The sequence below is a fragment of the Cryptomeria japonica genome, unplaced genomic scaffold (assembly GCF_030272615.1).
Source record: "Cryptomeria japonica unplaced genomic scaffold, Sugi_1.0 HiC_scaffold_343, whole genome shotgun sequence".
NCBI lineage: Eukaryota > Viridiplantae > Streptophyta > Pinopsida > Cupressales > Cupressaceae > Cryptomeria > Cryptomeria japonica.
In genome coordinates, this window is record NW_026729165.1 from 148,933 (window position 1) to 163,016 (window position 14,084).

Below are 14,084 nucleotides of genomic sequence, written 5' to 3' on the forward strand. Positions count from 1 at the left end.
ACCTTGGCACCCGCGTTTCCTTCATTTTAAATTTTTTTTTTTTACAATCTCTCAAGTGGGAAATTCTATAATCTCAACTTTTTTTGCCTTTTCAGGAAACTTTTGAATGGAGCGCATCATTGGTGCGCTCCGAAGTGTGCTCCAAAGCTCTCTCCAGCTGCGTGCACCTGCCCCGGCCGCGCACCCGGCCCCGCCCAGCTTCGCTCACCTGTCCCGGGCGTCTGGTGCGGAACCTTAGAGTAAGAAACATCACCGTGCACCTTGGCCAACGTGCGCGACTCGACCGAGCGCGCACTGGCCGAGGTGCACACCGATTTCACCTGGGTGCGCGCGCAGCACCTCGGGCGCACCGGGGTGCGCGCACAACGCCCGGGTTGCACCGTGGCCTGTGTGCTCGGGGCGCCTCGGGTGCGCGCTCGGTGTCGCCCCCCGCGCGCGCGGTAGTGCGGGCAGCGCACCCCGGCCCGGCCCGGCCCCGACGAGAACGCAAACGGGCAAAAGGTTTATTCAAATAGCATTGCGACGCCCGGCGAAAAACTAAAAAAGGGTGCAACACCGGGACTTCCCGGGAGGTCACCCATCCCAGTACTACTCCGGCCCAAGCGCGCTTAACTGCGGAGTTCTGATGGGATCCGGTGCACTAACGCTGGTATGATCGCACCCGTTATGAGCTTGTCGCAGTGTGTACTTAGCAAACCGCGACCCACGTGCGAATCCACCCCGGCCACCCACCCCCGTCGAGGTGCACACCCTCCCTCGCGAAGTGCGCCCCGTTCGCCAAGTGTGAGCCCTGCCCGGGTGCGCGCACCTTGCTAGGGCGTCGGGTGTGCACCCGGCCCGGCCTACGTGCGTGCACCTGGAGGGGGCGTCGTGTGCGTGCAGTGTCCCGTCTGCAACGCGGTGCCCACACACCACCTCGGGCGCAACGACCTGCGCTCACATGTGGGCCGAGTGCACCTTGGTGCATGTTCGGGGCGCCTCGGGTGCACGCTCGATCTTGCCCCGGTGCACCAAGGCGCTCGGTTTGCCCCGGGTGCGCACTTGGTGCAAGGTGGGCACCCAAAATAGGGATCAAGCACCAAAACACAAGTTTCGGGATGCAAAATGGGACCCAAGGACCACAAATGCGTTCCAAGACCCATGATGGGTCCACGAGAACAAAAATGTGTTCCGAGACTTAATAAACAAATATTGGGTTTTAGGAGAAGAAACATGCTCTGATGCCCAAAACGAGAATCGACCCCGAAAAGGCCACAGGCCAAAAGTGGGATGCGAGACAAAAAAAAATGGGACCCGAGGACCAAAATTGGGTTCCCAGGTCGAAGACAGGGCAACCGGACAAGAAACGACCTCTAAGGCTCGAAATGAGTCCCGACGACTAAAACTTGACAAGAAGCACCCATCAGGCACCCAACTCGACACCCATGGGATGCCGACCCACCCGGGCTTCCACCTAGCACACCTTGGCACCCACCCACCCTCGCACCCAACCTCGCACCCAACTTAGCACCTTTGAACCCACATTGGCACTCACCCTGACCCTGGCACCTTGGAACCCACATTGGCACTCACCTTGACCCTGGCACCCACCTTTGCACTCACCTTGGGACCCACCCTGGCTCCCACCTCGGCACCCACCCAGACACCCACCTTGGTTCCTTGGCACCCACCTTGGATCCTTGGCACCCACCCCGACACCCACCTTGGCACGCAACTTGGCTACTTGCCACCCACCTTGGCTCCTTGACGCCCACCCCGACAACCACCCCGTGACCTACCCTGGCTAGGGTTGGTGCACACCCACCCTGGTGCCCACCTTGGCACCCACCCTATGACCCACCTTGGCACGCACCTTAGTACCCACCCCGTTACCCACCCTAGGACCCACCCCGTGACCCACCTTGGCCAGGGTGGGTGCCTTGGTGCGCACAACTTGCCTGGGCTGCACACCAGGGCGGGCTCAAGATGGCACCCGCGTTCCGTTTTTTTCACTATCTTTCAAAACGGAAATTTTAAAATCTCATTTTTTTCTTTTTTTTGCCTTTTCTGGAAATTAGTGAAGGCAGCGCATCAAAGGTGCGCAATGCTGGTGCGAACCCGGGAGCGCTCCGATGTGTGCTCCAAGGTGCGGCGTGCACGAAGTCCGAGCCCGGTTTGCCCCGGGTGCGCACCTCGCGTGCACCTTCGCCGGGGTGAGCACCTTGGCTGGGTTGCGCGCCCTGGTGCGTACCAAGGAGCGCTCTGAAGTGTGCTCCAAGGTGCGGCGTGCACGAAGTCGGAGCCCGGTTTGCCCCGGGTGTGCACCTCGGGTGCGCACCTCGCGTGCACCTTCGCTGCGGTGGGCACCTTGGCTGGGTTGCGCGCCTTGGTGGGCACCATGCAGTGCACGAAGTCGGAGCCCGGTTTGCCCCGGGCGCGCACCTCCGCCAGGGTGGGCACCTTGGTGCGCACAACTTGCCTGGGCTGCGCATCAGGAAGGGCTCAAGATGGCACCCGCGTTCCGTTTTTTTCACTATCTTTCAGAACGGAAATTTTAAAATATCGTTTTTTTTTGCCTTTTCTGGAAATTAGTGAAGGCAGCGCATCAAAGGTGCGCAACGCTGGTGCGAACCTGGGAGCGCTCCGATGTGTGCTCCAAGGTGCGGCGTGCACGAAGTCGGAGCCCGGTTTGCCTCGGGTGCGCCCTGGTGGGCACCATGGTGCGCACCAAGGAGCGCTCCGAAGTGTGCTCCAAGGTGCGGCCTGCACGAAGTCGGAGCCCGGTTTGCCCCGGGTGTGCACCTCGGGTGGGCACCTTGGTGCGCATGCCTTGCCTGGGCTGCGCACCAGGGCGGGCTCAAGATGGCACCCGCGTTCCTTTTTTTTCACTATCTTTCAAAACGGAAATTTTAAAATCTCATTTTTTTTTGCCTTTTTCTGGAAATTAGTGAAGGCAGCGCATCAAAGGTGCGCACCTCGCTGCCCACCACGGTGCGCAACGCCGGTGGGCACCCGGGAGTGCTTCGAAGTGTGCTCCAAGGTGCTGCGTGCACGTTGTCGGAGCCCGGTTTGCCCCGGGTGCGCACCTCGCGTGCACCTTCGTCGGGGTGGGCACCTTGGCTTGGTTTGCCCCGGCTGCGCTCCGAAGCGGGGTTATTGGAGCGCCGCCTCTTTTTTTGTCGGAGCGTTTGGTGGGGTTTCTCGCATTGGCTCTTCCGAGGCCCGGTTGCCACCCTGGCGCGCACGAAGTCGGAAGTAGGGTTAATTGCCCGGGTGCGCACCTTTGCCAGGGTGGCACCTTACCTGGGCTGCGCACCAGGGCGGGCTCAAGATGGCACGCGCGTTCCGTTTTTTTCACTATCTTTCAAAACGGAAATTTTAAAATCTCCTTTTTTTTTTGCCTTTTCTGGAAATTAGTGAAGGCAGCGCATCAAAGGTGCGCACCTCGCTGCCCACCTTGGTGTGCTCTGAGGTGCGCACCCGGGAGCGCTACGAAGTGTGCTCCAAGGTGCGGCGTGCACGTTGTCGGAGCCCGGTTTGCCCCGGGTGCGCACCTCGCCTGCACCTTGGCCGGGGTGGGCACCTTGGCTGGGTTTGCCCAGGGTGCGCTCCGAAGCGGGGTTACTGGAGCGCCCCCTCTTTTTTTGTCAGAGAGTTTGGTGGGGTTTCTCGCATTGGCTCTTCCCAGGCCCGGTTGTTGGGTGCGCTCCCACCCTGGCGCGCGCGAAGTTGGAAGTTGGGTTAATTGCCCGGGCGCGCACCTTCGCCAGGGTGGGCACCTTGGTGCGCAAACCTTGGCTGGGCTGCGCACCAGGGCGGGCTCAAGATGGCACCAGCATTCCCTTTTTCTCACTATCTTTCAAAACGGAAATTTTAAAATCTCGTTTTTTTTTTGCCTTTTATGGAAATTAGTGAAGGCATCGCATCAAAGGTGCGCACCTCGCTGCCCACCTTGGTGTGCTCCGAGGTGCCCACCACGGTGCGCAACGCCGGTGCGAACCCGGGAGCGCCCCGATGTGTGCTCCAAGGTGCGGCGTGCACGAAGTCGGACCCCGGTTTGCCCCGGGTGCGCACCTCGCGTGCACCTTGGTGCGCACACCTTGGCTGGGTTGCGCGGCCTGGTGGGCACCATGGTGCGCACCAAGGAGCGCTCCGAAGTGTGCTCCAAGGTGCGGCGTGCACGAAGTCGGAGCCCGGTTTGCCCCGGGTGCGCACCTTCGCCGCGGTGGGCACCATGGCGTGCACGAAGTCGGAGCCCGGTTTGCCCCGGGTGCGCACCTCGCGTGCACCTTCGCCGGGGTGGGCACCTCGGCTGGGTTGCGCGCCCTGGTGCGCACCAAGGAGCGCTCTGAAGTGTGCTCCAAGGTGCGGCGTGCACGAAGTCGGAGCCCGGTTTGCCCCGGGTGTGCACCTCGCGTGCACCTTCGCTGCGGTGGGCACCTTGGCTGGGTTGCGCGCCTTGGTGGGCACCATGCAGTGCACGAAGTCGGAGCCCGGTTTGCCCCGGGCGCGCACCTCCGCCAGGGTGGGCACCTTGGTGCGCACAACTTGCCTGGGCTGCGCACCAGGAAGGGCTCAAGATGGCACCCGCGTTCCGTTTTTTTCACTATCTTTCAGAACGGAAATTTTAAAATATCGTTTTTTTTTGCCTTTTCTGGAAATTAGTGAAGGCAGCGCATCAAAGGTGCGCAACGCTGGTGCGAACCTGGGAGCGCTCCGATGTGTGCTCCAAGGTGCGGCGTGCACGAAGTCGGACCCCGGTTTGCCCCGGGTGCGCACCTCGCGTGCACCTTGGTGCGCACACCTTGGCTGGGTTGCGCGCCCTGGTGGGCACCATGGTGCGCACCAAGGAGCGCTCCGAAGTGTGCTCCAAGGTGCGGCGTGCACGAAGTCGGAGCCCGGTTTGCCCCGGGTGCGCACCTCGCGTGCACCTTCGCCGCGGTGGGCACCATGGCGTGCACGAAGTCGGAGCCCGGTTTGCCCCGGGTGCGCACCTCGCGTGCACCTTCGCCGGGGTGGGCACCTTAGTGTGCAGACCTTGGCTGGGTTGCGCGCCCTGGTGGGCACCATGGTGCGCACCAAGGAGCGCTCCGAAGTGTGCTCCAAGGTGCGGCCTGCACGAAGTCGGAGCCCGGTTTGCCCCGGGTGTGCACCTCGGGTGGGCACCTTGGTGCGCATGCCTTGCCTGGGCTGCGCACCAGGGCGGGCTCAAGATGGCACCCGCGTTCCTTTTTTTTCACTATCTTTCAAAACGGAAATTTTAAAATCTCATTTTTTTTTGCCTTTTTCTGGAAATTAGTGAAGGCAGCGCATCAAAGGTGCGCACCTCGCTGCCCACCACGGTGCGCAACGCCGGTGGGCACCCGGGAGTGCTTCGAAGTGTGCTCCAAGGTGCTGCGTGCACGTTGTCGGAGCCCGGTTTGCCCCGGGTGCGCACCTCGCGTGCACCTTCGTCGGGGTGGGCACCTTGGCTGGGTTTGCCCCGGCTGCGCTCCGAAGCGGGGTTATTGGAGCGCCGCCTCTTTTTTTGTCGGAGCGTTTGGTGGGGTTTCTCGCATTGGCTCTTCCGAGGCCCGGTTGCCACCCTGGCGCGCACGAAGTCGGAAGTAGGGTTAATTGCCCGGGTGCGCACCTTTGCCAGGGTGGGCACCTTACCTGGGCTGCGCACCAGGGCGGGCTCAAGATGGCACGCGCGTTCCGTTTTTTTCACTATCTTTCAAAACGGAAATTTTAAAATCTCCTTTTTTTTTTGCCTTTTCTGGAAATTAGTGAAGGCAGCGCATCAAAGGTGCGCACCTCGCTGCCCACCTTGGTGTGCTCTGAGGTGCGCACCCGGGAGCGCTACGAAGTGTGCTCCAAGGTGCGGCGTGCACGTTGTCGGAGCCCGGTTTGCCCCGGGTGCGCACCTCGCCTGCACCTTGGCCGGGGTGGGCACCTTGGCTGGGTTTGCCCAGGGTGCGCTCCGAAGCGGGGTTACTGGAGCGCCCCCTCTTTTTTTGTCAGAGCGTTTGGTGGGGTTTCTCGCATTGGCTCTTCCCAGGCCCGGTTGTTGGGTGCGCTCCCACCCTGGCGCGCGCGAAGTTGGAAGTTGGGTTAATTGCCCGGGCGCGCACCTTCGCCAGGGTGGGCACCTTGGTGCGCACACCTTGGCTGGGCTGCGCACCAGGGCGGGCTCAAGATGGCACCAGCATTCCCTTTTTCTCACTATCTTTCAAAACGGAAATTTTAAAATCTCGTTTTTTTTTTGCCTTTTATGGAAATTAGTGAAGGCATCGCATCAAAGGTGCGCACCTCGCTGCCCACCTTGGTGTGCTCCGAGGTGCCCACCACGGTGCGCAACGCCGGTGCGAACCCGGGAGCGCCCCGATGTGTGCTCCAAGGTGCGGCGTGCACGAAGTCGGACCCCGGTTTGCCCCGGGTGCGCACCTCGCGTGCACCTTGGTGCGCACACCTTGGCTGGGTTGCGCGGCCTGGTGGGCACCATGGTGCGCACCAAGGAGCGCTCCGAAGTGTGCTCCAAGGTGCGGCGTGCACGAAGTCGGAGCCCGGTTTGCCCCGGGTACGCACCTCGCGTGCACCTTCGCCGGGGTGGGCACCTCGGCTGGGTTGCGCGCCCTGGTGCGCACCAAGGAGCGCTCCGAAGTGTGCTCCAAGGTGCGGCGTGCACGAAGTCGGAGCCCGGTTTGCCCCGGGTGCGCACCTTCGCCGCGGTGCGCACCATGGCGTGCACGAAGTCGGAGCCCGGTTTGCCCCGGGTGCGCACCTCGCGTGCACCTTCGGCGGGGTTGCGCGCCCTGGTGGGCACCATGGTGCGCACCAAGGAGCGCTCCGAAGTGTGCTCCAAGGTGCGGCGTGCACGAAGTCGGAGCCCGGTTTGCCCCGGGTGCGCACCTCGCGTGCACCTTCGGCGGGGTTGCGCGCCCTGGTGGGCACCATGGTGCGCACCAAGGAGCGCTCCGAAGTGTGCTCCAAGGTGCGGCGTGCACGAAGTCGGAGCCCGGTTTGCCCCGGGTGCGCACCTCGCGTGCACCTTCGCCGCGGTGGGCACCATGGCGTGCACGAAGTCGGAGCCCGGTTTGCCCCGGGTGCGCACCTCGCGTGCACCTTCGCCGGGGTGGGCACCTCGGCTGGGTTGCGCGCCCTGGTGCGCACCAAGGAGCGCTCCGAAGTGTGCTCCAAGGTGCGGCGTGCACGAAGTCGGAGCCCGGTTTGCCCCGGGTGCGCACCTCGCGTGCACCTTCGCCAGGGTGGGCACCTCGGTGCGCACACCTTCTCAATGTTTTCTTGCCTTTTCTGGAAATTGGTGAAGGCAGCGCATCAAAGGTGCGCACCTCGGTGTGCTCCGAGGTGCGAACCCGAGAGCGCTCCGAGGTGCCCACGAAGTCGAAAGTCGGGTTAATTGCATTGTTTTCCCCGGGTGCGCTCCGAGGTGCGCAACATCGGCGCGCACCAAGGAGGGCTCCGAAGTGTGCTCCAAGGTGCGCACGATGGCGTGCACCTCTGGTGCGCACGATTCGGAGCTCGGTTTGACCGGGGTGCGCACACCTTGGCTGGGTTGCGCACCTTTTGTGCGCTCCAAGGTGCGCACGAAGTCGGAGCTCGGTTTGCCCCGGGTGCGCACCTTCGCCAGGGTGCGCACCTTGATGCGCACGCCTTGGCTGGGCTGCGCACCTTGGTGGGCGCCATGGTGCGCACCTTTCGTGCGCTCCAAGGTGCGCACGAAGTCGGAGCTCGGTTTGCCCCGGGTGCGCACCTTGGTGGGCGCCATGGTGCACTCCGAGGTGCCCAAGATTGGTGCGCACCAAGGAGCGCTCCGAAGTGCGCTCCAAGGTGCGCGCGAAGTCGAAAGTTGGGTTAATTGTCCGGTTTGCCTCGGGTGCGCACCTTGCGTGCACCTTCGCCAGGGTGGGCGCCTTGGTGCGCACACCTTGGCTGGGCTGCGCACACCTTGGCACCCGCGTTTCCTTCATTTTAAATTTTTTTTTTTTACAATCTCTCAAGTGGGAAATTCTATAATCTCAACTTTTTTTGCCTTTTCAGGAAACTTTTGAATGGAGCGCATCATTGGTGCGCTCCGAAGTGTGCTCCAAAGCTCTCTCCAGCTGCGTGCACCTGCCCCGGCCGCGCACCCGGCCCCGCCCAGCTTCGCTCACCTGTCCCGGGCGTCTGGTGCGGAACCTTAGAGTAAGAAACATCACCGTGCACCTTGGCCAACGTGCGCGACTCGACCGAGCGCGCACTGGCCGAGGTGCACACCGATTTCACCTGGGTGCGCGCGCAGCACCTCGGGCGCACCGGGGTGCGCGCACAACGCCCGGGTTGCACCGTGGCCTGTGTGCTCGGGGCGCCTCGGGTGCGCGCTCGGTGTCGCCCCCGCGCGCGCGGTAGTGCGGGCAGCGCACCCCGGCCCGGCCCGGCCCCGACGAGAACGCAAACGGGCAAAAGGTTTATTCAAATAGCATTGCGACGCCCGGCGAAAAACTAAAAAAGGGTGCAACACCGGGACTTCCCGGGAGGTCACCCATCCCAGTACTACTCCGGCCCAAGCGCGCTTAACTGCGGAGTTCTGATGGGATCCGGTGCACTAACGCTGGTATGATCGCACCCGTTATGAGCTTGTCGCAGTGTGTACTTAGCAAACCGCGACCCACGTGCGAATCCACCCCGGCCACCCACCCCCGTCGAGGTGCACACCCTCCCTCGCGAAGTGCGCCCCGTTCGCCAAGTGTGAGCCCTGCCCGGGTGCGCGCACCTTGCTAGGGCGTCGGGTGTGCACCCGGCCCGGCCTACGTGCGTGCACCTGGAGGGGGCGTCGTGTGCGTGCAGTGTCCCGTCTGCAACGCGGTGCCCACACACCACCTCGGGCGCAACGACCTGCGCTCACATGTGGGCCGAGTGCACCTTGGTGCATGTTCGGGGCGCCTCGGGTGCACGCTCGATCTTGCCCCGGTGCACCAAGGCGCTCGGTTTGCCCCGGGTGCGCACTTGGTGCAAGGTGGGCACCCAAAATAGGGATCAAGCACCAAAACACAAGTTTCGGGATGCAAAATGGGACCCAAGGACCACAAATGCGTTCCAAGACCCATGATGGGTCCACGAGAACAAAAATGTGTTCCGAGACTTAATAAACAAATATTGGGTTTTAGGAGAAGAAACATGCTCTGATGCCCAAAACGAGAATCGACCCCGAAAAGGCCACAGGCCAAAAGTGGGATGCGAGACAAAAAAAAATGGGACCCGAGGACCAAAATTGGGTTCCCAGGTCGAAGACAGGGCAACCGGACAAGAAACGACCTCTAAGGCTCGAAATGAGTCCCGACGACTAAAACTTGACAAGAAGCACCCATCAGGCACCCAACTCGACACCCATGGGATGCCGACCCACCCGGGCTTCCACCTAGCACACCTTGGCACCCACCCACCCTCGCACCCAACCTCGCACCCAACTTAGCACCTTTGAACCCACATTGGCACTCACCCTGACCCTGGCACCTTGGAACCCACATTGGCACTCACCTTGACCCTGGCACCCACCTTTGCACTCACCTTGGGACCCACCCTGGCTCCCACCTCGGCACCCACCCAGACACCCACCTTGGTTCCTTGGCACCCACCTTGGATCCTTGGCACCCACCCCGACACCCACCTTGGCACGCAACTTGGCTACTTGCCACCCACCTTGGCTCCTTGACGCCCACCCCGACAACCACCCCGTGACCTACCCTGGCTAGGGTTGGTGCACACCCACCCTGGTGCCCACCTTGGCACCCACCCTATGACCCACCTTGGCACGCACCTTAGTACCCACCCCGTTACCCACCCTAGGACCCACCCCGTGACCCACCTTGGCCAGGGTGGGTGCCTTGGTGCGCACAACTTGCCTGGGCTGCACACCAGGGCGGGCTCAAGATGGCACCCGCGTTCCGTTTTTTTCACTATCTTTCAAAACGGAAATTTTAAAATCTCATTTTTTTCTTTTTTTTGCCTTTTCTGGAAATTAGTGAAGGCAGCGCATCAAAGGTGCGCAATGCTGGTGCGAACCCGGGAGCGCTCCGATGTGTGCTCCAAGGTGCGGCGTGCACGAAGTCCGAGCCCGGTTTGCCCCGGGTGCGCACCTCGCGTGCACCTTCGCCGGGGTGAGCACCTTGGCTGGGTTGCGCGCCCTGGTGCGTACCAAGGAGCGCTCTGAAGTGTGCTCCAAGGTGCGGCGTGCACGAAGTCGGAGCCCGGTTTGCCCCGGGTGTGCACCTCGGGTGCGCACCTCGCGTGCACCTTCGCTGCGGTGGGCACCTTGGCTGGGTTGCGCGCCTTGGTGGGCACCATGCAGTGCACGAAGTCGGAGCCCGGTTTGCCCCGGGCGCGCACCTCCGCCAGGGTGGGCACCTTGGTGCGCACAACTTGCCTGGGCTGCGCATCAGGAAGGGCTCAAGATGGCACCCGCGTTCCGTTTTTTTCACTATCTTTCAGAACGGAAATTTTAAAATATCGTTTTTTTTTGCCTTTTCTGGAAATTAGTGAAGGCAGCGCATCAAAGGTGCGCAACGCTGGTGCGAACCTGGGAGCGCTCCGATGTGTGCTCCAAGGTGCGGCGTGCACGAAGTCGGAGCCCGGTTTGCCTCGGGTGCGCCCTGGTGGGCACCATGGTGCGCACCAAGGAGCGCTCCGAAGTGTGCTCCAAGGTGCGGCCTGCACGAAGTCGGAGCCCGGTTTGCCCCGGGTGTGCACCTCGGGTGGGCACCTTGGTGCGCATGCCTTGCCTGGGCTGCGCACCAGGGCGGGCTCAAGATGGCACCCGCGTTCCTTTTTTTTCACTATCTTTCAAAACGGAAATTTTAAAATCTCATTTTTTTTTGCCTTTTTCTGGAAATTAGTGAAGGCAGCGCATCAAAGGTGCGCACCTCGCTGCCCACCACGGTGCGCAACGCCGGTGGGCACCCGGGAGTGCTTCGAAGTGTGCTCCAAGGTGCTGCGTGCACGTTGTCGGAGCCCGGTTTGCCCCGGGTGCGCACCTCGCGTGCACCTTCGTCGGGGTGGGCACCTTGGCTTGGTTTGCCCCGGCTGCGCTCCGAAGCGGGGTTATTGGAGCGCCGCCTCTTTTTTTGTCGGAGCGTTTGGTGGGGTTTCTCGCATTGGCTCTTCCGAGGCCCGGTTGCCACCCTGGCGCGCACGAAGTCGGAAGTAGGGTTAATTGCCCGGGTGCGCACCTTTGCCAGGGTGGCACCTTACCTGGGCTGCGCACCAGGGCGGGCTCAAGATGGCACGCGCGTTCCGTTTTTTTCACTATCTTTCAAAACGGAAATTTTAAAATCTCCTTTTTTTTTTGCCTTTTCTGGAAATTAGTGAAGGCAGCGCATCAAAGGTGCGCACCTCGCTGCCCACCTTGGTGTGCTCTGAGGTGCGCACCCGGGAGCGCTACGAAGTGTGCTCCAAGGTGCGACGTGCACGTTGTCGGAGCCCGGTTTGCCCCGGGTGCGCACCTCGCCTGCACCTTGGCCGGGGTGGGCACCTTGGCTGGGTTTGCCCAGGGTGCGCTCCGAAGCGGGGTTACTGGAGCGCCCCCTCTTTTTTTGTCAGAGAGTTTGGTGGGGTTTCTCGCATTGGCTCTTCCCAGGCCCGGTTGTTGGGTGCGCTCCCACCCTGGCGCGCGCGAAGTTGGAAGTTGGGTTAATTGCCCGGGCGCGCACCTTCGCCAGGGTGGGCACCTTGGTGCGCAAACCTTGGCTGGGCTGCGCACCAGGGCGGGCTCAAGATGGCACCAGCATTCCCTTTTTCTCACTATCTTTCAAAACGGAAATTTTAAAATCTCGTTTTTTTTTTGCCTTTTATGGAAATTAGTGAAGGCATCGCATCAAAGGTGCGCACCTCGCTGCCCACCTTGGTGTGCTCCGAGGTGCCCACCACGGTGCGCAACGCCGGTGCGAACCCGGGAGCGCCCCGATGTGTGCTCCAAGGTGCGGCGTGCACGAAGTCGGACCCCGGTTTGCCCCGGGTGCGCACCTCGCGTGCACCTTGGTGCGCACACCTTGGCTGGGTTGCGCGGCCTGGTGGGCACCATGGTGCGCACCAAGGAGCGCTCCGAAGTGTGCTCCAAGGTGCGGCGTGCACGAAGTCGGAGCCCGGTTTGCCCCAGGTGCGCACCTTCGCCGCGGTGGGCACCATGGCGTGCACGAAGTCGGAGCCCGGTTTGCCCCGGGTGCGCACCTCGCGTGCACCTTCGCCGGGGTGGGCACCTCGGCTGGGTTGCGCGCCCTGGTGCGCACCAAGGAGCGCTCTGAAGTGTGCTCCAAGGTGCGGCGTGCACGAAGTCGGAGCCCGGTTTGCCCCGGGTGTGCACCTCGCGTGCACCTTCGCTGCGGTGGGCACCTTGGCTGGGTTGCGCGCCTTGGTGGGCACCATGCAGTGCACGAAGTCGGAGCCCGGTTTGCCCCGGGCGCGCACCTCCGCCAGGGTGGGCACCTTGGTGCGCACAACTTGCCTGGGCTGCGCACCAGGAAGGGCTCAAGATGGCACCCGCGTTCCGTTTTTTTCACTATCTTTCAGAACGGAAATTTTAAAATATCGTTTTTTTTTGCCTTTTCTGGAAATTAGTGAAGGCAGCGCATCAAAGGTGCGCAACGCTGGTGCGAACCTGGGAGCGCTCCGATGTGTGCTCCAAGGTGCGGCATGCACGAAGTCGGACCCCGGTTTGCCCCGGGTGCGCACCTCGCGTGCACCTTGGTGCGCACACCTTGGCTGGGTTGCGCGCCCTGGTGGGCACCATGGTGCGCACCAAGGAGCGCTCCGAAGTGTGCTCCAAGGTGCGGCGTGCACGAAGTCGGAGCCCGGTTTGCCCCGGGTGCGCACCTCGCGTGCACCTTCGCCGCGGTGGGCACCATGGCGTGCACGAAGTCGGAGCCCGGTTTGCCCCGGGTGCGCACCTCGCGTGCACCTTCGCCGGGGTGGGCACCTTAGTGTGCAGACCTTGGCTGGGTTGCGCGCCCTGGTGGGCACCATGGTGCGCACCAAGGAGCGCTCCGAAGTGTGCTCCAAGGTGCGGCCTGCACGAAGTCGGAGCCCGGTTTGCCCCGGGTGTGCACCTCGGGTGGGCACCTTGGTGCGCATGCCTTGCCTGGGCTGCGCACCAGGGCGGGCTCAAGATGGCACCCGCGTTCCTTTTTTTTCACTATCTTTCAAAACGGAAATTTTAAAATCTCATTTTTTTTTGCCTTTTTCTGGAAATTAGTGAAGGCAGCGCATCAAAGGTGCGCACCTCGCTGCCCACCACGGTGCGCAACGCCGGTGGGCACCCGGGAGTGCTTCGAAGTGTGCTCCAAGGTGCTGCGTGCACGTTGTCGGAGCCCGGTTTGCCCCGGGTGCGCACCTCGCGTGCACCTTCGTCGGGGTGGGCACCTTGGCTGGGTTTGCCCCGGCTGCGCTCCGAAGCGGGGTTATTGGAGCGCCGCCTCTTTTTTTGTCGGAGCGTTTGGTGGGGTTTCTCGCATTGGCTCTTCCGAGGCCCGGTTGCCACCCTGGCGCGCACGAAGTCGGAAGTAGGGTTAATTGCCCGGGTGCGCACCTTTGCCAGGGTGGGCACCTTACCTGGGCTGTGCACCAGGGCGGGCTCAAGATGGCACGCGCGTTCCGTTTTTTTCACTATCTTTCAAAACGGAAATTTTAAAATCTCCTTTTTTTTTTGCCTTTTCTGGAAATTAGTGAAGGCAGCGCATCAAAGGTGCGCACCTCGCTGCCCACCTTGGTGTGCTCTGAGGTGCGCACCCGGGAGCGCTACGAAGTGTGCTCCAAGGTGCGGCGTGCACGTTGTCGGAGCCCGGTTTGCCCCGGGTGCGCACCTCGCCTGCACCTTGGCCGGGGTGGGCACCTTGGCTGGGTTTGCCCAGGGTGCGCTCCGAAGCGGGGTTACTGGAGCGCCCCCTCTTTTTTTGTCAGAGCGTTTGGTGGGGTTTCTCGCATTGGCTCTTCCCAGGCCCGGTTGTTGGGTGCGCTCCCACCCTGGCGCGCGCGAAGTTGGAAGTTGGGTTAATTGCCCGGGCGCGCACCTTCGCCAGGGTGGGCACCTTGGTGCGCACACCTTGGCTGGGCTGCGCACCAGGGCGGGCTCAAGATGG

General features: G+C 62.4%; 2 non-coding genes across 2 annotated transcripts; both read right to left on the bottom strand.

Annotated features, from left to right (window-relative positions):
* Positions 1–544: 544 nt before the first annotated feature.
* LOC131870687 (5S ribosomal RNA) lies at positions 545–663 on the bottom strand. The gene has a single exon (XR_009368991.1). It is a non-coding gene; the product is annotated as a 5S ribosomal RNA (ribosomal RNA).
* A 7,804-nt stretch (positions 664–8,467) lies between these two features.
* LOC131870689 (5S ribosomal RNA) lies at positions 8,468–8,586 on the bottom strand. The gene has a single exon (XR_009368993.1). It is a non-coding gene; the product is annotated as a 5S ribosomal RNA (ribosomal RNA).
* Positions 8,587–14,084: the final 5,498 nt, after the last annotated feature.